This window comes from Ailuropoda melanoleuca, chromosome 5 (assembly GCF_002007445.2).
Source record: "Ailuropoda melanoleuca isolate Jingjing chromosome 5, ASM200744v2, whole genome shotgun sequence".
Taxonomy (NCBI): domain Eukaryota; kingdom Metazoa; phylum Chordata; class Mammalia; order Carnivora; family Ursidae; genus Ailuropoda; species Ailuropoda melanoleuca.
The window spans coordinates 19,732,193-19,759,138 of NC_048222.1; the positions used below are offsets into that span (position 1 = coordinate 19,732,193).

At 40.3% G+C, this 26,946-nt stretch overlaps 1 long non-coding RNA gene across 1 annotated transcript; it reads right to left on the minus strand.

Moving 5' to 3' along the window:
- Positions 1–128: 128 nt before the first annotated feature.
- LOC117802239 lies at positions 129–22,700 on the minus strand. Its single transcript, XR_004625308.1, has 3 exons — positions 22,612–22,700; positions 11,112–11,250; positions 129–245 (listed from the first exon to the last, which is right to left on the minus strand). It is a non-coding gene; the product is annotated as an uncharacterized LOC117802239 (long non-coding RNA).
- Between the last annotated feature and the right edge of the window lie 4,246 nt (positions 22,701–26,946).

Sequence of the window (26,946 nt, forward strand, 5' to 3'; positions counted from 1 at the left end):
TAAAAATTATCTTTTTTTTAAAAAGCTAAATAAAATCTTTGAAGAAAATTTCCAAAGTGGTGGAAAAATTTAGTGGAAGTAAATTCTTAACAATGAGCCTCCTTTTGTTTTTGAATCACTTCATACTGTGTTTGTTGGGTATTCCAGGCCTCAGGAAGCTCTCTGCCACTACCTTAATCAGGTCTTGACCTCTTTATGCAGAAGCCTGTGATCCATCTTCCTTCATCCAATAGGCTGCTGGAATGCTGTTTTTAAGAAATAAAATTGGTGAAACAATGAAGTTCCATACTTCAAAATCCTACAGAGGGGACATCAGTCATTTCTATTGAGCTTAATATAGTACACATTGTAACATCAAGAAATATTTACAGCTATATGTATATATAAGGATTAGTATGCACACATATATTCTATTGCTTTATCAGCTGAGAGAACTTGAGCCAATGACATCCAGGCAGCAATGAGCCTACACCAGTGCCCTGATCTTGATTTCTTTTTTTTTTCCTTTTTAAGATTTATTTATTTATTTTAGACACACACAGAGAGAGAGAGAGAGAGAGCACAGTTGGGAGAGGTGCAGAGGAAGATGAGAATCTCACACAGACACCCGATTATCATGACCTGAACCGAAATCAAGAGTTGGCCACTTAGCGCCAACCAGGCGCTCCCCAGATCTTGATTTCTAACACCAGTCTCCAATAAAAGAAATGAGGGCTTCTGAGAGAAATAGTTGATTCTAAGATTGGGGCAGGAAATACGAAGATGGATTTAAGGCATTTGATATTTCATAATGTAAGGAAGTTTTGTTTTGTTAAGCCATAATATTGGGGTGGGGGAGCATGTCAAAGGGACAGAAGAACCAATCGAATGCACTCCCAATGGCCAAAGCTCGATCCATTTGAACAATTAAATGAAGTAATATTGGATTAAAACCAAAAGTATAAAAAAAAATCCATAAGTCCATACTGGTATAAATAAATGATTGAATAACTAAATGAATGGAGGAGAATAGATATATCTCCCATGCAGAATAATTCCAGGTAACTGAAGCAGATTTTCTGGTCTCAAGGAGGTGGAGCAGAACTCCCCACTCTCTAAGTGTGGGCTGCGCATAGCAACTTCCTTCCAAAGAGACCAGTATGGGTAGGAGAAAGAGTCGCTTTATGGAGGAGAAACCTGACAGACACTGCTTCAGCCTGGTTATCAAGGTCAACATCAACACCAGTAAGCCCTTGATAAGATGTGTTTACAAAGGCAACAGCCTCTGTGATCTTCCTCCCCAAACCTGTAACTGTTGTCTAACTGTGAGATAAATATCCGATGAACCTCAGTTGAGGGACATTATATAAAAACAAACAAACTGGGCAGTACTCCTCAAAACTGTCAACGTCATTAAAAGCAAGGACAATCCGAGAAACAGCCACAACCAAGAGAAGTCAAAAGAGACTGAAGGTCATGTGATATCCTAGATGGGCCCCGGGAAAAGAAAAAAAAAATGGGTAAAAACTGAGCAAATATGAATCTAGTATGGATATTAGTTAATAATCATCTGTCAGTATTGGTTCGGTAATTGTGACAAATATATCATAATAATGTAAGATATTAATAATAGGGGAAAACTGTGGGAGGAGATATGGGAACTCTTTGTACTATCTTCGCAAATGTTTTGTTAATCTAACACTATCCTAAAAAAAATACTTTATTAAAAAAATACCCCTGAGTCTTCGTAAAAAAGTTCCAAGTAAATTGCAGTGTCCTGTGGCCGGTAGAGGTGGTGGGGAGGAGCTCCTCTAGGCATTTTTAAGCACTTTAAGTGGCTGTGAATGAAAGGGTTTAAGAATGTGCACCTGCAGTGGGAGGCAAGGGCCTCTACACGTGTGTGTACTCAGGTGTGCTGGACTCTGTGTAGCCAGTGATAGCTGCAATGCAGGAAAATGAGCAGTCACATTCAAGCCAGAATATTTGCCTTGCCTAAGAAAGTAAATGAGAATCTGTGTAATGTATATGTGTGCACGCGTGTGTACACACACACACACTCTCTCTCTATTAGAAATGACTTAGGGGAAACCCTGCCACTGAGACTTCCTGCTCTCCTGGAGGCAGTTTTTTACAGATGAGTCCAGAAGTCCTGGAAAGAGGTGCCCAGAAGGGCCAAGACACACCCCTGAGTCCCTAGAGCTCTTCTTCAAACTGCTTCGCCAGAGGGCTTTCTCACCCTGTGCACGCTCACCATCACACATGGGCTACTGCACTAGTCTTTTTTTGTTTTTTTCTCTACCAGAAAGTGACTTTCTCTCCACCCCCACCCTGTTCTGCTTTGTTCTTATTTTCATGGCCTCCTGGCATTACCTCAGAATAAACTAAAATCTCTTCAAATTGGATCCTTGAATAACTCCAGAGGGGAGAGTTTCTTTGTAAGTTCTGTTTGCTTATGGATTCCGTACAGTGTTTGCAAATTCTACAGTGCTGGAAAGCCTCCAGACCTATTTAAATCCCTTTTCCAATTACCCAGCACCATCAAAGATGTCACCGGCTTGGAGCAAAAATCCAAAAGGATTCTTTTCTTCAGAGCATGTGTGTGTGTGTGTGTGTGTGTGTGTGTGTGTGTGCGTGCGTGAAAGTCCAGAATCTTTAAAAAGCAGGCTGCTTGCAGGATAGCATCAGCTGGATGCCAGAATGTGGAGATTCTGGCAATTGGTCTTGTCCTGTTGGCTACTGAAGATAGAGGTGGCCGGGCCCTGTCTCTGGCAAGTGGTCAGATTTCCCAGCATGTGGAAGATTTAGAACAAATTGGAAAAGAACATTTGAAAGCTGTGGCACTCACATTCAGTTTGGGGCCCGCAAGAGCCAGAGGTGAGCGAGTACTGCCAGCGGGGGTCAGAGTTGTGCCTCTCACCCCCGGAGAGTCTCCTAAACGTTGGAAATCTACAGGTATGATTATTCTGTGACCAGGTTTTTTTCCTCTTTTCGTGAAAAGCAAGGTGACAAAACTGCTAAATATTAGGCCTAGGAGGCTTCGTTACGTTGGGCTTTGGCAATTCCAAATTTGGAGTGGAAAGCCTGTGTTGTAGCTGTTCATAGCCACAAGGGGCTTTTGCTGCCTCTTACAGCTGTCTCACTTTGGATGGGATAAAGTCCCAGAATATCTTCTCTTAGGATATCCCACTTCCCTACTGACAGAAATGATGATCCTACATGCTAAAATGAAGTCTTATTAAGAAGAAAATCCATGGGGTGCCTGGCTGGCTCAGTTGGTTAAGTGTCTGCCTTCAGCTCAGGTCATGATCCCAGGGTCCTGGGATAGAGCCCCCCACATGGGGATCCTCTCTCAGTGGAATGTCTGCTTCTTCGTCTCCCTCTAATCCCCTCCCCTGCTCATAATCTCTCTCTCCCTCTCTCAAATAAATAAATAAATAATCTTTAAGAAGGAGGAGGAGGAGAAGAAGAAGAAAACCCAGCCACAGATGTGATCATTAGGTTTCCCAGTGTGTGTTCATTAAGGTCCCTGTTTCCCAGGATAGGGGATGCTCTTTAGGGACTGTCTTAGTCAGCTTGGGCTGCTATAACAAAAATACTTTAGACTGGTTGGCTTACAAATGCCAGAATTATTTCAGTTCTGGAGGCTGGGAAGTCCAAGATCAGGCACCAGTATGGTCAGGTTCTGGTGGGAGTCCATTTCTTGGTTCACAGATGTGGTCTTCTTGCTCTGTCCTCACATAAAGAAAGGGGCCAGGGAGCTCCCTGGGGCCTAATTATCTGGGCTTCACTCTAATGACTAAGGACACCCCAAAAGCTCCACCTCCAGATACGATTACACTGGGAGTTAGGATTTCAGTATATGAATTGTTGGTGGTGGGAGACATGGACATTCAGTCTACGGCAGAGGCCTTCCTTACACTCTTCAGCCCTGCATTGGAGGCATTCTCGGGCTCGAGCAGAGGCACTATTACCTGGTTGGGAGCCCCCAGGGGTATGGATTGCATGGGTCTTTGCTGAGTCACCAAGGCTTGTTTCTAGATCTCTCTTACTCAGGGACTGAAAGCCTCTTCTTATTAGATTCTCATCCCTTTCCTTTTTTGGAATTGTATGCCAAAAGTCTTCCATGGTCTGATGAACTGATGCTTCCATGAACTGATGCTACAGAATCATTCTGAACCAGCTGGTGGAAATATCTTGTTCAGGAACCTCATTCTTTTGGAGGACACTTTTACAACCCAAGTGTCTCTCCTCCCTTTCACCCCAACCCTGACACTGTGTTGATGGGCTTTTGTGTGCCTTCTGACCAAGAATCAGTCTTAAATCCTATGGGGCCCTACTCCGCCCTGGTCTTCCATGGCTAGGGCGACTGACTTACCTTGTTGGACCAAGACTGTCTCAAACTGAAAGCCCTATATCCCAGGAACTACTTCGGTCTTAGGCAAACTGAGATGACTGGTCACTTCATCTGTGGCTTATGAACCTGAACTTATGTGGGGGCCCCATATCTGCACCCCAGCCTTGGTAGCTGAATCCTTTGAAGGATTCAGGATGACTGAATCCTTTTTGGTTGGGGGAAGAGACAGACAAATGAACTGGGACCCAAATCATATTAAAAGAGCTCCCAGGTCTCCTGCCTCTTTATCGATGAAGCTACATTTCCTGAATGCTTCTTTTTTTTTTAAATATTTAATTAATTAATTAATTAGTTTGTTTATTTGAGAGAGAGAGGGAATGCATGAACAGGGGGAGGGGTAGAGGGAGAGGGAGAAGCAGACTCCCTGCTGAGCCAGGAGCCAGACATGGGTCTGTATCCCAGGACCCTGGGATCATGACCTGAGTCAAAGGCAGACACTTAAACAACTGAGCCACCTAGATGCCCTTCCTGAATGTCTCTTTGTGTGTTGAACCAGTGGGTCACACTCAGTTCTGCCAGATGTAAGGCTTCAGAGGAGGCTACTCCAAACACCTGGCTCAGATCCTGTGCTGATAGGACCAAGGGATTGCCAAAATGTAGCTAAGCCTATCCAGTCTTGTTTACTGGGCTCTGGAAAACAAAACCATATCACCAAGTGCTCACTGAATTGTAGCTAGGTCTTACTGCCACTGCTCTATTACAGTCTATGAGTCAAATGGGCCCTAAGATTTCTGAGAAGGAAGGATATCAGGTTTCAGAGACCCAGGAATGCATCTGGAAAGCATGAAAGTGAGCTATGTTTTGAAGAATGAAATTTGAGGAAGAATGGAAAAGGACTCCTGGGGGTCATGTTCTAAAGCACAGAGCCACACCATCAATCCATGAATACAAATATACTCACATGCCTGGCTTACTTTCTCTACAACTTACAATCATTCTGGTTTTGGAGACATAAGAGCACCTCCAGTGATCTATGACCCTGACCCTTCTCCCAATAATTATATCTGCCTTTAGACCTCCCATGTTTAGTTGACAGCACTATTAAGCCTTCCAAGGAAAGGAACAACAGTAGGGACTTTAGTAAACCATATTAGCAATAAAACATTTTTGCAGTCAGTATGTTTTTCTCTTATTTTTTTTCCTGTGATAGTGGTTTTGCTTTATTGCTATTATCATGCTTGCTATTTTTCTTTTATTAAACTGTAGAAGGACCCATGCTGGGGACAGACTTCCTAGTGTCTGAATCACATCCTGGGGGTCAGTTGGGAGAACGCCTTTTCTTTTATCTGTGTGAGTGTGAGTGTGCAAAGTGAGGGAATGTTGGTGGAAGAGGAATGAGAAATCGGTGAAGCAGATGTGGAATAATGAGTGAAATGATTGTGTGTAACTGTGCACTGATTTACACCTAGTAAATACAACAGGCTCTGTCAAAAGTGTGCATTACATTTTCTATGAGCCCCACCTTCTTTTGCCATCTACGTCCTTCTTTCTTCCATTCCGTCTCATATTACTTTATTTTCCTGCCTGCCTCTCTAATCAAAACCTGTGCTCAAAATATTTATTCACACTAAGATGTAAATGATACATGGCAGGTCAAAAGAGAACCACTTGTAAATTCTCTTCTAGTTTAATTAGAATGCACTCAGACTATAAACATGGTGGCTAGGCAAAGTTGTGGAATATCAATTAAAGATGATCGGTTGGGAAGGATTTTAAGGCTTTGGGGATCCTGCAGAAAACTGTGGCATATATGACTCCACCTAAAGATTAGTCCAACTTTGACAGAGAGGGATTTAATCAAAAGTAAAAATAAAGGCCAAAAATTTATACTTGAGTACAACAGCTCCAACAGCTAGAAAACTAATGTTCCTGAATTAGGTTAATATTCCCTCCCTTTTCTGTTTGCTGCTCAACTACAGTTCTGTAAAATTCTGAATCACTTCCTAAAAGTTTAACGGATTTGGACTCAGCCAACATATTATGTATTACCTCTCTTCAGTAAGTCAATCAGCTAATGGTCCTTGAGGATCTAGATGTGAAAAGCACTTTGCTGTTTCCTCTGAAGGATGTAAAATGAACACATGAATACCTGCCTTACAGGATTCTTTTGATAATTAGAGGTAATTTATGTATAGTACTTAGGATTTAGTACAAAATAAGCACTCAATAGGTAGTTGCTGTTGTTGTTGCTTTACCATTATTGCAGCTAAAATGCTCTCTGCCTGCTTGACTTAACAAGTTAATTCACTTCTCTGAGCCTCAATTTCCTCTTTGGATATAATGGAAATTTGAGTAGTTCCGATTTTACAAGTATGTCTGTTGTAAATCTTAGATAAGATAACACATAAAGTTACTTTCAAAACTATGAAACACTAAGCAAACGTAAGGAATTATCTTTCATCTATTAGAAGGATCAGAGTCCCAAATGCATGGAGGAAATCAAGTGCTCTCCTTATGTCTCCTACTACCAGGAACAGGCTTGGGAAGAGATCTGGGGAGATCTCTGCTGTACTGTCCATTGCCCAGGTATAAATCCCGTTCTTTGTTCAGTTGGGTATATAGGATATTAGAAGGTAAATTGAAATTGGTCTAAATTCTCACCTCCTGATTGCATCATCCATTTGTTCATTCATTCAACCTTTATTTTCTAGTGGACTCATGAGAGATAGAGAGAGGAGAGAGAGAGTCAGCTTTTTCTGACCTTCTGATTCTTCTGTGAATTGAACTGAGAGAATCTCCTTTTCAATTCCTATTGCAGAGCAAGGTAGGATGACACATGTGCCTAAGAAATGACTAGGTCACAGTCAGTTTCTGAAGTGCCTCAGACCTCTAATCTCAAACTGTAGTTGCTGCCTTTGAGGGACAATGGGGCTGGGCTGCTGGAAATGTCAGAGAAAGCCTCCACAAGGTTGCTTGGAAGAGTTAATGGTTGGTTAAGTTCCTAAATCTATGATGGTGGCTATGGAACACTGTGTAGAAAGTGGTGTGTAATGAGCCTTTGGTTCACTAATATGCGTATGTTTTTATAATCTGTCTAAGGGAATTGAACTCCCTTATTAAAACAAAATGCAGACTCTCCAAAGTGTTAGTCTTTGTAGGAGACTGCCAAAGTGAGACAAGGTGTTTGGGCCAAGTGCCTCTACGTCTATTCTTAAATTTCATCTATCCCATGGGCTTTCTTTCTTTAATTACTGTGGCCACCATTCCATTGGCTCTCTTTCTAAAACTCTGTCCCAGGAGTAAATGAAGATCACTTTTCTGAATTCTTGAATTTTAAGAACTAGAATTTTCTAGAAGACTTTCTTAATGTTATAGAGGGTCAAGAGGGAGTTAGATAAGGGAAATGTAAAATACAGAGCACTGGTTTCTAATGAGCAAAGCCATAATCATTCCTACCCATTCTCCTCCAATGTGAGCGGAGAGTTATACATTCTTAATCCCAAGGATGGATCCACATTTTGTCCAAGCTCTGGGCTTCCCAACTCCTCACATGTCCTCAGTTTCCTGTCCCTGTAGATTGTATCTTAGGTACTTTGTACATTATGAACCCAAGCCAAAATCGACAAAGAGATAGCCTTAGAAGAACTTCTAGCCAGTTCTTATTTCTAGTCTTAGGTGCAGACCTTTTCTTGGCTGATTGGCAGGTCTAGGGTGATATTCATGATGAATGAATGACCTCATACTTCTCATACTTCTGTAGACAGGAGCCTCGTCTCTATCACAGTTCCCTCTACTAAAAAAATAAACTGATTCATTGACAAGCCATCCATGCAAGGATGGCAATGACGAGAGTGGTGGCCATAACAACGCACCACTGAGAACTGCTGCAGGAATGTAAGTGGCCAACAGCACAGCCACTGACTTCCAAGTCCACCATCATGCTCACTTGAGGTCATGCTCATTTGAGGCCATGCCCGCTGTGGGCTGCTCTCAGCTGGACTGAGCAGAACAATGGCCCTAAGACAGGTCCATTCTGGTGAGACACACAGGACTCCTGTGGATGATTCCTATGGATGGAGGCCTCACCATCACTGGGCTGAACCTGACACGGGATTGTGTTGTAGTTCAAACCTCCCCTTGCCCAAGTCTCCTCCCTTCCTCTCTTCTCCCCCATTTGCCAGACCTGCAGTGGGGGCTGAAGATGGTTCCTAACTTCCCTGGATGCCTCCCCCAATAAATCTCTTAGACTTCTAATCCTATCCTGGCATTTGCTTCTTAGCAAACACAAACTAACATAACAAATAACTAAGGAGATGTTTGGTTACAAATCTGAGATGTGTTTGCCAGTGTAACCCAAGTGAATTTGGAGATCCATGTATTTCAGTCCTCCAGACATCTTCTAGCCTCTGGGCTGCCCTCGTGGCTCAGAGCACTGAGTGAGCTGGTGAAGTCAGGGCAAAGTGAAATCTGGTTTATTCCCCCTCAGTTTTTCCCTGTATTTTCTAGGGCAGTTGTAATCACAGGAGGAGACATTAGCACATAGCTGCCTCTAGACTTGGGAGCCCGACTCTAGGAATTCGGCCAAGGTGTCTCATTTAGGCCCATCCAGGTTATATTAGCCAAGCCATTTTGTTACTGTTTGGCAATCTAACCAGTCAGGAGCTTCTGACAGTAGCAAAAAACCAAACCAAAAACAAAAACAAACAAAAAAAACACTACCTTGTTTGGGAAACCTTGAAAAATGTAGGCCTGTGGTCATTGGCACAGTAAAGAATATGCTTCTTGTTTGAGAAAGCAAAATAAAATTCCACAGCGTTCACAGCTGTGCTGGATACTTAACACAGATGAAGCATGAGCTTAGAGAACCATCAACATGGGGATACCAGATAATGGTGCAGACTTCCATTTTCATAAACATATTCACAATTTTGCATTCAAAATAATTAAAAAGCCTCTAAATTTGGTTTATGTGCATTTTTTTGTTTTATCATTTGGTATGGCTTTTATTTTGTAATTATTTATGGAAAGGAACCTTATGTTTTTCTATACTCAGGATCTCTCAAGGCCTCCATCGAGTGCACAGGTACGCAAGACAGTCTCTGTCCACCCTCACGAATGGGTGCAATCAGTGGTGCGTTGGTAAATGTTTAATGACTAGATCTCTGAGAACAAAGGCCCTGATTTGTAGTGTTTGCTATTTTCCACGGTGTGCATACTCCCACCATGGGCAGTGTCAGGTTGCCAAGGTGACATCAGGAACACATTGCTGAGAAGAGGTGTGCGGCTGATCCCCTTGAGCTTGTGGGAGCAGAGTCCAACACCCCGCTAGTTCCAATTTGCCCTGTTTTCCTTGCCTTCTAACGGAGAGGGCATCCTGGATAGGGGACCACTTGGCAAAATTTATCTCAGAGGCTTCTTGTCCCATTAATATCACTGTCTGTGTTGATTCTAAGGTTCAGGTTTCTTTGGCATTTCTGTAAAGATTACGCTCTATTTCCTACTGTAAAACACCTATGGCCATCTCGGGAAACCTGTTACAGGAATGATGAGGAATATAAAGGCAGAGATGTGACTTGTCTCCCTCAAAATTCCAATCTTGCTCCTCTGTCATGAGACAGCTGTTTTACTGTCAGCATGTGGCGATATCTAAGGCGATTTGGCCAATCAAGTTTAGGGATTAGCTTAGCAGTTAAGTCATCAGCCCAATAATAAGGTTCTTTTTGACGCTATGAACTTCTTTAAGGGTCTAATAAATGTTGTCATTCTTGCTACAGAAAAAAGGCACTAGCTACCACGCTACCAGCATACTTAAAAATACACCTACAGTTTCATGGAGGTCTGCCTCCCTCACTCCCCCATCCTAGTTCATTCATAAACCCGAAATTTACAACACCTACTTTAACCCTATGGAAAATTTTCTCTCTACCTAAAAGGCCCTAAATCTAAGCCAATGGAACCCAAAAGAATTTTGTATAAGAAATGCATTGCCCTCTATGTGGAAACATTTTTTATAGGATTTGTTCAGACCAAGCATGTTAGATCTCAAAAAGTGGTATTTTAAAATCCTAATATTAGTCTCTGTAGAGGCACTTTCATGCACAGAGGACTCTGACTTCCCTCAGGATTCTGTGGGACTATCCCAGTAATTAACATGAACCAGAGTAACAATATTTTGGAGCCACTTTTTTCACAAGGGTTAGTGCTGATTAATGAGCAAACATATGTAGATGTGACAGGGGCAGGGAGAGAAAGTTGTGAGATGTCTGGAGTTGAGGTCCTTGGGTGAGAAGGGTTAGAAAGTACAAAGCAGTCTCATTAAAAATGCATGCTGTTGAGCAAGAAACCTTTACATGGCCTCATTTTTGCTATCTCCTAAAAGATTTCCTAATCCAGCAGGCCTCTGATGAGTATATTAGGTCACTTTCCTTTTCTTTACCAGGCACCCTTTCCGTTTCTTTTAAGTTCTGCTGAAATCATCATCACCCCTGGGTCATGCGGGGGTGCCTGTGCCATCTTTTTATAGAAACAAACTTCCTAATCTATAAATTGGGCTTCAGAAGAAAGAAAATTAGCTTTAGAAGCTGCTTGAATTTTGCCAGTTTTCTTCAGTGCTGTGGGACAAATTCCATTACCTCTGGGATCTGTATGCAGGGTTTTTGTTGGTCATTACTGGTACGTGGTTTTACAAAGCTTTTTTTGCTGGGGGAGGGGGTCTGCAATTTGTGACCAGAGGGTTTTGATCTTCCAAATACTTATGAGAGATTCCTAAAGTACCTACCATTAAGGAAAGTCTTGCCCACGTTTATTCAATCAGGACTGAGTGTCTTTTACGTGCTGGCCACTGAACTTGGTGCCAGGGAGAGAGTGCTGCCTGAAAACAGGCATGAGTCTTGCCATCAGGATCATGGTGGAGACATCTATTAATAGAAAACCACACAAATAAAAGTGAAATCACACTTGAGTTACCTGGCATAGAGGGGAGATGTGAGGTGCCCTGAGAACTTGTAATGCAAGACCTGACCTAGTGAGAGGACAAAGGATGCTTCCCAGAGAAATTGATGATATAGTTGAAACCTAAATAAAATGCAGATGGTAACTGGGGTAGGGAGCACCTAAGCAGAGAAGAGAATTTGTGTTAAAGAAATTTGTGTTAAAGTGGTAGGGAGCAGAACATGTTCAAGAATCAAAGAAAAGACTAGCTGCTAAAGAATGAGAATAATAAAATTAATAGAAACAATGAACATAGAATATGTGATCATGGTTGTGGTTGGTGTGCCAGGAAGGATAGAGAGAGATACAGTCTAGGAGCAGAACTCTAAGGGCTTCAGCTGTGTTATAATTTTGCTTTTTATTTCAAGTTGGGCAGAGTACATGGAGTTCATTATAACACTCCTTACACTTTTATACATCTACTATTAGTTTTTTTTTTAAAAGATTTATTTATTTATTTGAGAAAGAGAGAGAGCATGGGTGGGGAGAGGACAGAAAGAGAGGGAAAGAGAATCTCAAGCAGACTTCTTGCTGAATGCAGAGGCCCATGTGGGTCCCGATCCCACAACCCTGAGATCATAACCTGAGCCAAAGTCACCTGTCAGACACTCAACCGACAGCCACCCAGGTGCCCCAACTATTAATTCCTTTAAAGAAAGACCAGTGAACCTGAGTAGAAAGAGAGAACAAAAGATAATGGCAGAGAGATGAAGCTGGAGGGTTAGAAAAGATATCAGTAAGAGTGGAGATCATTCAGCTTAACTGAATTAAAACAGTTTGATGGTTGTTTTTGTGGTCTAGTTCAGGTTGCACAATCCTGAAGCTGTAATTTGTGTTGTCTTTGCTTTGGGGCGACCTAAACTATTACTCATGTAATGGTACTAACCATGGCCCTTTTTTAAAAAAAATTTTATTGATTTATTTGAGAGAGAGAGAGTTTGTGAGTTGGGGGAGGGACAGAGAGGGGGGAGCAAGAGAATCCTCAAACAGACTCCCTGCTGAGCACAGAGCCTGACTCAGGGCTCGATCCCATGACTGTGAGATCATGACCTGAACTGAAATCAAGAGTCAGATGCTTAAGTGACTGAGCCACTCAGGCATTGCCTAACTATGGACTTTTAACATGCAACTGACTATTCCGTCATAGAAGGGATAATATGCTAACTTATCCAAATATTAAGAACTCTCTTACAATTGGTTATAAATATACAGGAAAATGACAAAAAATAGCAAAACTAGTATCGATTTAGTACACTGTAATTCAAAACATTAGACAAAATAGGGCATGTTCAGGGTGGTATGGCCATAGACAATGCAACAAATGAATCGTTAAACACTACATCAAAAACTAATGATTTAATAATGATATGTTGGCTAACTGAACGTAATAAAATAAATAAATAAATAAATAAATAAATAAATATTAGAAACATTGAAATTAAAGAATTTGATTTTTTATAAAAAACTGATTATGAGGGATCTGAACAGCGTCTGTCCTTGGCCATTGAGCTTGCTCCATGCAGCCAGCATCTTTGCTGTGCCTTGGCTGATTGACATATTCCTTCCTAAGTTTGGATCAGCGTCCAACAGTCTATCCTTTGAACATTCAATGCCATGAAAAATCTCTGAGAGTTCCTTTAACACAAATTTCCGTTGTCGGTGGTGGTGGTGTCACTTCCTTGGAACATCTTTATCCTTTCCATCATAGCCACTTTCCTAATTTTTGTGTGTAGTCTCACTTTCCTGAAGCTTATCTGGCTGCATGTCTAGAGTCTCTCCAGTAGGGGCAGCATCCACATTTCCCACAGTCAGCTATTTCTTCTATTACTCCACTTACAATTTGAATTTCACTTCCAGCGTTTCCACTTTTTTATTATTATTAGCTATACTTTCATCTTTGTTGGCTTATTCTCTCTTTTGATTCTTCATTTCTGTAAAATGTCATGTGGGTTTATCCCAGAGAGACAAGGAGGCCACACAACCACACACTTTGCTGTCTGTGCATGACCTGATAACAGATGCAGTGACCAGTCACTGGCAGCCTCTGGAGGGAGTGACACGGTTGGTCACTGATCATGACGCACATTGCTTATGTGGTGATCTTTGGACTGAAGAGCAAATAGCAAAGTCTGAACTTGAGGCAATTAGTCACGTTTAACACAGCAGGAACTGAAATTCATATGTATTAGAACTGTGCAAAGTGAGAACTCCTTGTATTGACATTATGAATCAGAAAGAGTCTTTAAGTTATGAAAAAGCAGAAAGTGCTTTCTGTGAAGTGAAATGCAACATTGGAAATGATACCAGATGCCTGGTTAGGGAAAGTAGGAAGTGGGGGCAGCACTGACTATGGGAAGACTCCCAAGGGAAAATCAGAAGATGACCAAAACTACTCCTGCTTTATAGATTTTCTAGACTGGCCAAATGACCACCAAAGATCACATGGGGGGGTATATCTGATTGATTTTGTGTTCCTCTCCCTTTCTATATCCTATACATAATGAGTGTTTATCTTACTCTTCAAAAGAAAAAGTATTATAAAAAGATTAGTATTATTAGGCAAGCCTGCTTGAGTGTCAACTGTTATTTATTGCACATATATTCACATGCAGTTTACATGTGAAACCTTCCCATTGCAATGCAAGTTTGCCAGACACAATCATTCCTTTAGTGCTGCCAAAAGTTTGGGATTTGCTGCAGGAGATAGGTGGAAAATACAGGTCTGGAAGATGGTAAAGAGTGTTGGGAATATGCATGAAACATTTTATCCCATCAATAAAGTTTTCTTTAACATAATTCTTCACTTTAAAGTGATAGAGAACTTTGGTTTTGTTGTTCTGTTTTTGACATTGTAGGTGAATTAAGATCTCTTAGCAGTCGATCTAGGTTTGGAAAGAAAGTTTTGCCTAATGTCTCTTGGTCTCTGACTGTTCACAAGAAATGATGACACAACATTTTAGCAAAAAAACTAAAAACAGTGTCATGAGCAATCAGAATGAATCCAAAGCCAGCAACCTAAATGCATTCAAGGCATATAAAAATAAGAGCTTTGATAAAGTTGAAAGTTGTCAGGCTTGGGACCATGTTATCTATTTCTTGGAAATCACAGTTTTGTGATTTTGTGTCTAAACAAAATCACCGTAATATTTTGGTATGGAGAAAGTCTTGGTGGGTCTCAGATTAACATCCCTTATGGAATACCTAATAAATTTGGAGAAATTTCATCTGCTTTGGTTTAGGTGCAGAACATGATTTGTAATTTTGTTATTTTGCCTCCCTAATCTGCAACCTAATGGTATAATAAACTCAATAAAATGGGGGTATGTTTTTAGACTTGAAATTAAACAGATCCAGTTCTCACTTCTTTCCCAGGCAGGTTTTGGGAATAAACTGAACCATTTTCAGAGTTTTTTGAGTTCAGCTTATTTTCATGGACCCACTAGCTTTGGAGTAATTTAAGAATTTTTAACTTAGGATATTTCTGCTACTTTGGGATTCCACTGGGCTTGTTTTTATTTTTAAGAAAGGTAAAATTAAATCATGTAGCTTGAGCCACTCTCATAAACAGAATGAAGAATTACTCCCTTCATGTGGGAAGTGTATATTTCAGTTATCACTTGGAAATCCTTTCTACTCTGTTCATTTATTTATGGCAGTAAAATTGAGTTCTTTTGTTAAGAAAACATTTCTCACTATTCAAGAAGTCTGAAACAGAGCAAATCCTTAAAGTAAACAGAAAAGGAGAGCTTAAGCGTATTATGTGTGGTTTTTGTTAGAGAATTTATAGTGATTTCAATTTAGAGTCTGTTTCTGAGAAAGACCTTAAATGCTAGTAGAGTGAAAAAAATGACAATAATATTTTTTTACAATCTTCATCTTGCTTAATATTTATAAGAAAAGAGTGGGTTCATATTATTATTATTATTGTTGTTATCATTATTATTGCCTTTTTACTGATGTGATAAGTACTGAAATTTGGAACATAAAATATTTTTTCCAATTGATATCTTCTGTTTCCAGTAATAGTAAGACAATCTGAACAAACCTTCCCACTGAGAACAAGCGAAAAAGCCAGATCAAATAGGAAAAAAAAAAAAATCTTTAAAACTTTTGCTGGGAGGGCATTTGTTGATCCAGAGAGAACAACTGAAAATCAGAATTCCAGGGCAAGGGGAACAAAAGTCAAAGTCTGGAGCCTACCCAAGGAGAGAAGTTTGATATTTAAAGCTAGAATACCAGAGATCTTCAGCCGTAGGGTCAAAGCAGACCAGAAACAAGCCAGCATTCACATTGGCTCACAGCCCATGTTCTCTTCCTCTGGCTGGTCTGGGGAACCTCAAGACTTAAACTTGTATTCAGGTGGTCTAACACTGGGGGCCCCACACACAGCTGTAGAGAAGAATAAACCTTCAGTCCGAAGGAAGGCACAACAAACCCAGGCCTCAAATTATACGTACAAATTTCTTTTTCTTTTTCTTTTTTTTAAATACTGTGTTCAAAGAGAGGCAGGTACACAAGGAGATAAGACACCATGATCAACTGTTGACAAACAACAGAAAGGAGGAAGAGTCCACAATGATTTCAGATATTACAATTATCAGACACAGATCATAAAACAACGATGCTTAATAAGTTTGAAAAAGCAAAAAGAGGAACTTAAAATATATAAGTATTCAGATGAAAATTTTAAAAGTAGTGTAGCTAATATAAAAAAATAGAATACACATTTTTTTGGAGCACACATAGAACAGTTACAGAATTTGTTCATGTGTATTTGCCATAAAGCAAGATATCAACATACTGTACAAGCATAGGGAGTATACTGTAGCAATCATGTAGAAAGCAACTTTAAAGAAAGGAAGACTAGAAAATCTCTATATATTTTGAAGTAAAGACATATATTTCCTTATAACTAATAAGTCAAAGAAGAAATCATAATGGAGGCTTGAAAATATTTTAAACTGAATAATAATGAAAACACTGCTTACATTCATGGGATGCAGTTAAAGACTTGATTAGAGGAAAACTTATATACTCAAGATGAATATGTAAGAAAAAAGAAAGGCACAAAAGCAATAATTTAAGCATCAATCTAGGAATTGAGAAAAAGAATGCCAAAATAAACCCAAACAAAGTTAAAAAAAAATATATTTGTTGTAGGTTTTTTGTAGATCCCCATAGCAAGTAAAGGGAATTCTATTGTATTTGTAGTATTTTATTTATAATATAATATTTATTTATATAAATATAATATTTAATGAATATTAAAATTAACCAAACACTTTTCTGCATCTATTGACATTATTTATATGGAATTTTCCTTTAATCTGTGAATATGGTTAATCACAATAGATTTTCTTATGTTGAAACAATCTTGAATCCCTGGGGTAAATCCCATTTGGCCATGATTTATCCTTCTTTTTTAAAAAATTGCTAGATTACATTTGCTAATGTTTTGTTTACACTTTTTGCATTAAGTTTATAGATCAACGTGTGATTTTTTTTCTCTTATTTCACTATCTTTATTGAGTTTTGGTTTCAAAGTTTTGCTCAAATCATAAAATGAATTGGGGAATATGCTCTTTCTCTTATCTAGAGAGTAGGGAAAATTGTAAATTCTTTATCCTGAATGTTTTGTAGAACCATCTGGTGAAACTAAGTGGCCTTGAATTATCTTTCTGGGAAGAGTTCGGTTTACTCAAGATTATTACTGCTTATAGTACTATTTATTCCTTTTATATCTTCTTGAATCAATTTTGATGAGAGATATTTTTTGAGGACTTTCCCTATTTCATCTAAATTTTGATTTTTATTATTTATGTATTTATTTACTTTTTTAAAAGATTTTATTTATTTATTTGACAGAGAGAGAAACAGCCAGCAAAAGAGGGAACACAAGCAGGAGAAGTGGGAGAGGAAGGAGCAGGCTCCCAGTGGAGCAGGAAGCCCGATGTGGGGCTTGAACCCAGGACCCTGGGAGCCTGCCCTGAGAAGAAGGCAGACGCTTGAGGACTGAGCCACCCAGGCGCCCTGTCATCTAAATTTTTAAATACATCGACTTGAAGATGGTAATATTCTCCTTTGTTAAATATCTGTTGGATATCTTATGATATTGATTTGTTCATTGTTGATATTGATAATCTCAATCTTCTCAATAAACCCATGAGGTAGATCTTATTATCTCCACTCTATAAATGAGAGAACTCAGGCATACAGAGTTTATTTTTTATTTTATTTTTTAGAAGATTTTATTTATTCATATGACAGAGAGAGAGAGCATGCACAAGCAGGGGGAGTGGCAGGTAGAGGGAGAAGCAGACTCCCTGTGGAGCAAGGAGTCTGATGTGGGAATCAATCCCAGGACCCTGGGATCATGACCTGAGCCAAAGACAGATGCATAACCGACTGAGCCACCCAGGTATCCAGGCACAGAGGTTTAAGTTGTCTGTTTAACGGATGCACTGTAGACTTGAATCCATGTAGCCAGGCTCCACTTTCTTGACATTTTTTTTATTGTAACACATAATGCATTTATTATTTTTAAATGAATTAAAATACATACTAATACATTTCTCTGTTTCAACTTCTAGTATGGTATATGTTGACAGATAAATTTCACATAACCTAAAACTCTTCAGGGCACTCAATAATTGTAAAAGCTCCCTGGCTGATTTTCAGTGGACAGCCAGGGTTGAGAACTGCTACCCCAGAGCATGTTACTCCAGGTGGGTGGGGGCTGTGGCCCAGGTGGGCAGAACCAGGTGAGGTGTGCAGAAACAGGGCCCTCAGGATCCTGCAGAGGTCTCTACCTCCCTGAACCATTATGTTCTACTCTCGCCATCATAGCAATGATGGCAATGGCATTTCAAAGACTTAAGAAACAGTTTGGATAACACGGGCTTTACATAACCTCATATTTGTATTACTTATTACTGTACTAGAAAATGTCAATCCAACTAGTTGGAAGGTAGCTGTAAAGAGGTCAGTGTTCTAAAATCCATCCCTGGTTGGGCAAATTGATTTTAACCAATTCCCTTAGCACAAGCTTGTAGCACTGAGACAATCTTATCAGAATAAAATTTCAGGCTTCTGTTTACAAGAGGACAAATAGAGCCCAGACCCATTTCTGAAACTGATAAGCAAATGTATCCCTACTGTTAAAACCCTGGACCAGGTTACCATCCTGGGCTACGACAGTAGTTTACAATTGATCCTCCTTTGATTATTTTCCATGGGGAAGTCATTATTTTACTTTAAAAACATAAACCTTCATGTCATCATTTTCTTACTTAAAAGCCTGTTTGGGGGAATAATATTTTAAAATTTATAATAATGCTTTTTTTTTTCATTGTCAAGGAAACAAGCTTTGTCCCAGTCTGCTCAAGACGCCCAACTCTTTAGATGTTTGGACTTCTGTAACAATAGAAGGAAACACTGGGACTGAGGAAGGGAAGAAAGCCTATATGGGTGACATTAATGAGCAGGCTTGCTTGTGAGCACCTTGGACTTGCCTCCAGTGAAGGCCTCCAGAAGATTGTATATAATCTGCTTCAGTTTGTCCCATCTGAGGGTGGGCTAAATTGGTTATTTATTTAACCAACACACAACTGACATTAGCTGAGGTCTCCTTTTAAGGAAACTAACTTTTTAGCACTTCAGGCTGGTCCTGAACATAGACCAGGCAAACTTCTGTGACTAGAGAATGAGGGCTCAGGAAGAGGGTTGCAGGTGCTTCAGCACAAAGTCTCCAGTGTGTAAGGGAACAGTGAATGTCAATAGCAGTACTTGGATGAAGCATCAACCCTTGCACTGCTGTGATCAGCTTCTGGCCCATTTAAGTTTATTCTGGTAACTAAATCTTCAAGGTAGAACTAATACTTCAAGGTGTATTTCCTTTAAAATACAGCAAAACAAATTTCAGCAGGAGGATTAGTAGAACAAGCCAAAGTCTCTGCTGCTATAGCTTGTCCTAAGGGACATAATAGATATTCATTTCCCTCTTCTACTATACACTTTAGATTTCCTTCACCCTCATTCAACACTTCCGCTAGCTTAGTTTGCTTATGCAATGGGTAATCCAGACATTTACCCTTGAGAGGTTTGAACCACTGATTATTGTGCCTTAGTCATGCCATGGTTGCTACAACTGCCCATTTATGGTTATCACTAGGCACAGAAGCACAAAAAAGTCATCCTTGAATTTTTGATATACCCCTCTCCACCCTCTTTATCTAGAAGCAACCAGAAGTCTTGATGACAATCAATGTTGGTTAATCCACCAATATAATTCCTTTCTTTTCCTGCTTTTACATGGGCATTAGGAGCCCAAAATGATAGCTTTGTATTTAAAGGGCTTAATGGAAGTCTTGCTGTAAACTCTGGGTTCCCTTCCATGGAAACCAGAACCTCTAATCAAAATGAGTCTGAAAGTATAAGGGTTAGGAAGCACACATTTCCCCAAGTGTGCTACCAGGAGTGATTATATGAGAACTCATTCTTTCCTACTGTTGGCTCCTAGGCTCATGTAGTCTAGCTATCATGGATAATGTATCCTACAATGGCCATAAAATGGTTCAAAGCATATATTGTATCCCAAATGACCATGCTCCATTCCAATCCTATGAAGTGTCTCAGCTGTGCCAGGCTCATGCCTGGCAGTTTCTAGGTGATGTGACATAGTGTAGGAATGATATATCCTACATTCACGTGTCCATTTTCATGCTTACTTTGGTACCTGGGGGTGACGGAGTGGCTGAGCTGCTGATATTGACCCCAAGACTCATTGTGTTCATTCCCATAGGTCCTTCTAATATGTTCTTTTCCACAACTCCTTGCCTCTGACCTTTCAAACTTGTACGTCTTGACCTCTGCCCCTGCCAGGCCATTAATCAATGTCCAAGGAGCTATGTGGAGCCTTACCTAGTCCTACTCTGCTTTCTACACAAATGTGATGTCCAAGTGTGTTTATGGTGCTCTGTCCACTGAAAGTATTTCTCTTCTCCACTGTACACCAAAGCAGCTCCTCAGTAGAACTATAGTCTGTAAGTAATCTATGTTTTAGCTCACATAGTTGTGAAGTGAGGGAAAGACATTTGTGCAATGGAGATATGTAGCAATAGTGTCTAAATGTGTTCGTGTAACTTGCCTGTGCTTTTCAGACCTGTTTAGGCTCAATCCCAAATGTACAATTTTCATTGAATGATAGATTACTGCAGAGCCTCACCAATCCTATAATTCCTTGGCTCTGGTAAATCCCTATTCATGATGGGTCGCTCCAGTCATGTGATAATCTCTTTCTGCTCCATAGTCAGGCATTCAAACTCTATCTGGAGTCACCAGTAGGCCAAGATCTGCTTTTTGGATGGAGAATTGTTCTTCAATACAGATGGCATTACCTTGCTCTAGAACCCTTGGGTTCTGCACTGTGTCTCTACCACTGAGGTTTGCATGAGATTCCACACACTGTCCTCTTCTACTATAGGTATTTCTGTCTCCATTAGGCCCATGGATCATATGAACCAAGTACCAGGGATGCTCATACTGCAGCCTAAACCTGCTGCAGAGCTCTTTCTTGCTCTGGATCCACCCAAAACTTGCAGCTGTCTGAGTCACCCAATAAATAAGATAGAGCAGGATTTCTAAGCATATGATATGATATCTCCAAATTTCAAAGATGCTTACCAAACACTGTTCCTTTTTCTTAGTGGTAAGAAATGCAAAGTGCAATAGCTTGTCCTTTACCTTAAAGGAATGTCCTGGCATCTCCAGACCTTAAAACTCCTACAAACTTTACTAAATCTTTGTGGGATTTCCCCCATCTTCCCGTAGTGCACACATCTTACAAGAGCATAGGGAACACTTGCCATTTCCTGCTACCCAGGTCTGACTAACATGAAGCTAACAATATAGTGGACCAACATAATTTTCTGTGAAATGTCCAGATCAAAAATTAGTTGGACTATATTGTACACAGCTCAGAAGAAATAAAGATGGTAAATGCATGAAATTATCTGTTACAAGGGTTATCGGGAACGGCCTTTGATCCATTTTGTTGATAGACATAGAAAAGAATGAATTTGTCAAGTTAGTATCCACATACAAAGTACAATAGGCTATGCTGATCTAGTTCTAAATCTAGTAGAAATATCACATCCAGAACAATTGTAATTGGGGCTATCACTTGGTTAAGTTTGTGATATCACCCCATCAGCTCCATGATCCATCTGGTGTTTGCAGGGGCCGTATGGTTGAATTAAATGGGGATATTATGAGAACCATCACTTCTGCATCCTTTTAAATCTTTGAGAGTGGCACTGATATCAGACATTGTCTTTGGGATGCAGTATCACTTCTGACTTATTATCTTGGTAGAGGAAGAGGAAGCAGTTTAAGGGTCTTCTGTTTGGCCTTGGCTATTATTATGACTCTTACTCTACAGGTCAGGAAACCAATATGAGGGTTCTGCCAGATGCTATGTATACCCATCCCTATTAGGCAATTAGGAACCAAAGAAATGACCACAGGTGGGCCCATAGACCCACTGAACTCACTGTGAGATGGACTTTAACCAGGACTCTGTTAATCTCCTGGCATCCATGAATCTCAACTATAGCAGGGTATCAGAGTGGTGTTTGTGGTTTCATGGCACCCATGTCAGCTCAGATCTTAATCTGAAGTTGTCAGAAGATCTGGGCTTTCGCCTTTCCCCATTTTATATTTATTCTGCTAAACAGCATCAGTCCTTTAGGGAAGGATTAAAATAACAGCCACTGATTCTTACTGTCATGTTGCAGGGTCTTTCGTCAAGGAGACCTCCTTTCCATCAATGCCCTGGTCTGATCTTCTCCTTATGTACTCCCAGGCTAGTCTGGGCTTTTTAACATTAGCAGAGGTGGGATCCCAAGAAAGCAAGCAGAATCTCACAGATAACCATTCTCTGTCAAGTATTATCTCATTATTTTTCTCTACTGAATCATTCCATATGCATACAATTGGCCTACAATAAATCCCTCAATAAAAAAATAAACCCTCCCTTGGTCTTACTGCCCCCTGCAGTTTGTACCCCATTCATTGTCCTATCTGTCAGTGAAAGTCTGCTAAATAGATTCTCACCCTTTCTTTCTACCCCTCTTCTCTCTTGATCCCAATTCAAACAAGCATCTCTTTCCACCACTCCAATGAAACTGCTCTTGTCCAGATCCCACCAACCATCAGATGGCCAAATCCTGTGGTCATTTCTCCATTCACACTTCCCCATTGGTGCTTGGCTTTTGTCCCCTGGTACTCACCATTCACTTGTACACAGAGGTCCTTTACTGTAACCACCCAGGATTCTCTCTCAAAGAATCAAGCTTGGCTAGCTAGAGGAAGACTAGAAGTTCCAAGGTGTCAATATCTCCAGGAACAGCCCTCAGGCCAATGATGTGAAAGCTGGTGCATACATGCCCTATCGTCCCTCCCCTCTGATGAAGTGACTCTGACACAGGTTCTGTACGGGTTCCCAGGCTTCCAGTGAGTTTGAGCTCAGTTTTCTGCAGTGAGAAACTTCTTATGAACAAACCCTTCATAGACTCTCCTCCCTACTCTGTCTTACTTCTCTACTCCTTTCCTGGTGCTCCTTAGAATCACCTCTTGAATCAACTGCTTGCAGTCAATTCCTTATCTCAAAATCTGCTTCTGTTTGGGGGCGGGGTCTGACTCTGGTAGATTCATGGCAAAAATGGCTGCAATTTTTTCTTCACCGTATCTCCTTTGCAACATGACTTTGCAGCTTCTCTCATCAAGACAGAAACACTATTTTCCTACTCTTTGAATCTGGGCCTATCTTGTGAGTCGTTTTACCCTGTGGAATGCATCAGAAGCGTTCCAGTTCTGAGCTTAGACCTAAATGGTTGTTACAAGCTTTAGCTTCTATCGGATTTCTGTGGTATAAGGCCTACAAGAGGAGGGGTTGTGTCTATCTTATTTACATGCTGAGTCATTTTCCCACTGCTTAGAACTAGTCTGGGCACAAGTATAGAGGGGCCACACTGGATGCCTGAGTGAAGAATCAAATATATACACACACTGTAGGCTCAACCACTTCTAATTGGGAAATTTCACTTTTCAAGTTGGGATCCTGGAAAAAGCAGTTTCACTGGATTGGTAGCAAGCCTGTTGGAAGTGAAAGAAAGGAAACAACCAGAAGGATTTTGCCAACTAATACAGCAGGTCACTCCCTTAATGCCACTCAGTCCTACCTCCATCTCAAATTCCACTTGTGTCCTGTTCCAATTCCTAACTCTCCCCACTATGTCCTCAACAAACAGTTCAAGTTCTGACACAAGTGAAATGAATTCAGTAACCTGACTGATTGATCTATTGATTGCCTCTGGTTCTTTTTTCTGGTTAGTACGTTTATTAGCTTTCCTTAGCAGCAATTCCCTGCCTGCCTCTCAAGGGTAGTGGTACAAAAGGGAGAACCAATCTTTCCTGCAGCTAGCGTGCCTGTGAACTCTCTGTGGGCGTGTGACATTACAAAAATAGAAGTGGCAGAGCAGTACTCTCAGTTACTTGGGATTGCAACAGAGGGAGACGTGAAATTTGCTTTTGCAGCTGTTCTTTACAAAATGGCTCCCATTGAATAACAAGTGTCTTGCTTTTTATTTAAAAATTTTTCAACCCATATTAGTTTCCAAATAACAATATCAAGTTTGTTGGCTTTGGTGAACTTGGCTGCAGGGTTGACCAGAACTTACTGGCACGTGAGCAGGCGCCCGTCCTCCTTCTGTTGACTGCTTCATCAGTTAGAGGGTCAGTACCTGAGTATAATGTTGGATTGATTGATATTTAGTTCTGAACACTATTTTGATTTTCAAGTCCAGTATTTTCCAATTTAACTCCTGTTTAAAATGACTCACTGGTGGTTCGGTGGAATTTAACTTCTGATTCTGGTGTAGTAATCAGTATTTGCTATCGGTTCAGGATGCAGCAAAGTGTTGCTTTTTAATTTGAGTAGGGTTCATAGTTCAAGTCTAAATATTAGTATTGAAATTGGTTTGCATAATTATGTGATAGCCAAATAGTTAGTAACCATGTACAAGAAGCTTGGTGTAATGTTTATTTGCATCCTGGGAGGAATGCTGTTCATTCTTGATTGTGTAGATATGGATTATAAATGTCATCTAATGCTCCCTTTCTAGAGTCTGGGCAGTAAACCATATTAGAAAAACAAAGTTCACAGTATTTGAGTTACTGAATATACATAAAGTCTTCATGCCCCATATACATATTTTGTGACATTTATTACAGTTCACAAGTAGCTTGAACATTGCCTGATCTAACTGAGGCATAAAGGAGATAGCTTGGTATAGGTAGGGAATGCAAGCTTGGATTCCAGTTCCAGTCCCCATACTGACCAGCTCTGTGCTCTTGGACAAGTAGTCTTCCATTTTGAGCAGGTTTCAGTCTGCTCATCATTACTCAGAGCATAATCCTATATTTGGATATAGGCCCTTTATATCTTTCAGGATTACTGTGAACTAGGGTGGGAACTGTGTCCTATCCAGTTTGTAGCCACACTGCTACAAACTCTATGTAGTTGTTTAATAAAAATATAGAGTGTTAAATGAACGTAAAGATACCTCAAAAACTGTAAAGCAAAACACACATCTAAAAGGAATTATATAAACTGTTTAATTATCTAAGTCCTTCTTTCTCTTTCTCTTCTTCTCCATGGTATGACATAGAATGAAAAAGAGTTTTTTCCAGAGAAGCTTAAGGGTTTTCACCTGATGTCCAGCACTACTGCAATTCATGGTTAGTACAACTCATGTAACTGGCTTTCTTAATCGTATATTCATCCACTCATTCATTAACTCACCTGTACATTTCTGAGCACCTGTAGAGTATATAGTTGGTTTTATGGCTGATGTTGAGAGAGCAAGATGAGGTCCACATCTGTGAACAGGTTTGTTTTGGAGATAGATACAGGAGAGCCACTTAACTTTGGTAATGCACCATAGCCCGGCTATCTAATCACATCAAGAAAAAATGAAATAGGAATTCCTTCCCCTGACCCAAATGTCCTGCAATAGTAGGAAATCAGGAAAAGGGAGTAAATTTTTCTGTTTCCATGGAAACAGACCTGATCAGAAAGGCAAGAGATATGCATAGCAACTACCTAGGTGGTAGAGCATGGTTCTCCTGCAAAGAACATGTTGCTATGGAGGGAAAGAGGCATCAGTCAGGTGGCTGGACCCTGAAGAGAGGAAAAGAATAAATGTTTGAAATTGTTTTGTTCATGAGACACTGAGATGTGATTGAATACTTGTAGAAACATTGTTGGTTTGATGAGGGGCAAAGAATTTCAATTTTTTTTTTTTAAAATAACTCTATCCACGGACAAACACAAATCTACAAACGCTATCAGAGACACTAAAAGTCTTATGGAATATGCTGCCCTTGACATTCATAGAACTGGAGAGATGTTCAGGGACAGCTGACAAAAGGATGAAAGGGGTGACTTCCTGATGTTGAAAATAATGACACCAAAGCAAGAAGTGGCAGATACTGGGCACTTCCTAGGTGCCAGAGACTGTGCTAATTGCTGATGTGCATTATCTCTTTTAACCCTTAGCACAAATGTGTGAGGCATACAGAGCCTATAAAGATGAAGAAAATGAGGCCCAACAAGTTTAAGAAAGTTGCCTAAGATCATGTAGTTGATGAGAAACAGCTAAGGTTTGAGTTCATGTCTGTTGGACTCCAAATACAAGGCATTCAAATATTATGTCATATACACATCCTGTGAGATCTCTACTGTCCAATGATTCCAAAGTGAATCCTTTAAAGTAACATAGCACCAATTTTTTATGAGTTTTGGTTGTAACATTTGTCTGCATTGCCACAGAACCCAAGCATTCAATAGAGCAATATTGTAATAAAGGAGTATGTAAGGGAAACCACCCATGCCTGGGCTTCCTTCCCTGCATCTTACTGTACAGGAGCCATCACCAGGCCAGCATCTGCCATAAAGACATGTAGTTCTACCTTGGGGAATGGAATTCCTGTGATCATTTTATGTTGACAGTCTCTTCAAAGAAAGCAGGAAATGCACACATTAGAGATGAACCGGAATTCCATTCATTTATTTGCTCCAGAAATATTTATTGAAGACCTACTGTGTACTGAAGATCTAGAAGTGAAAGATGTGGCCTCCACCATCACAAGATTCATAGAGGGGAACAGCTCAGAAAATCAGTGCTACACATGTGCTTTAATAGATGCATGCTCTGGGTGCCATCAGTATGCCAGGAGGAGCATGGGGTTCAGTCTTGAATTAGGCAAAGGGAGAGGGAAATACCAGGAAGTGCTTGCAAGAGAAGTTAGTGCTCCTGTTAAGTCTTGGGCAATAAGTAGGAGTAAGCCAGGATGATTCAAAGGGTAGCTGGGGATCATCCCTGGGGAAACAGCCAATAGGCAGAGTTTGGCCATTTCAAAACCTTTTAGTCATTTGATGATGAACAGAACTGAAATAGGACCAGTGCACAGGGATGGAGCTTCAGACCACACAGTCCTCCTAAGGGCTGAGGTGAGACCCTTACATTTCAGTAAGATTTTTATTACTTGCAAACTTACACCAT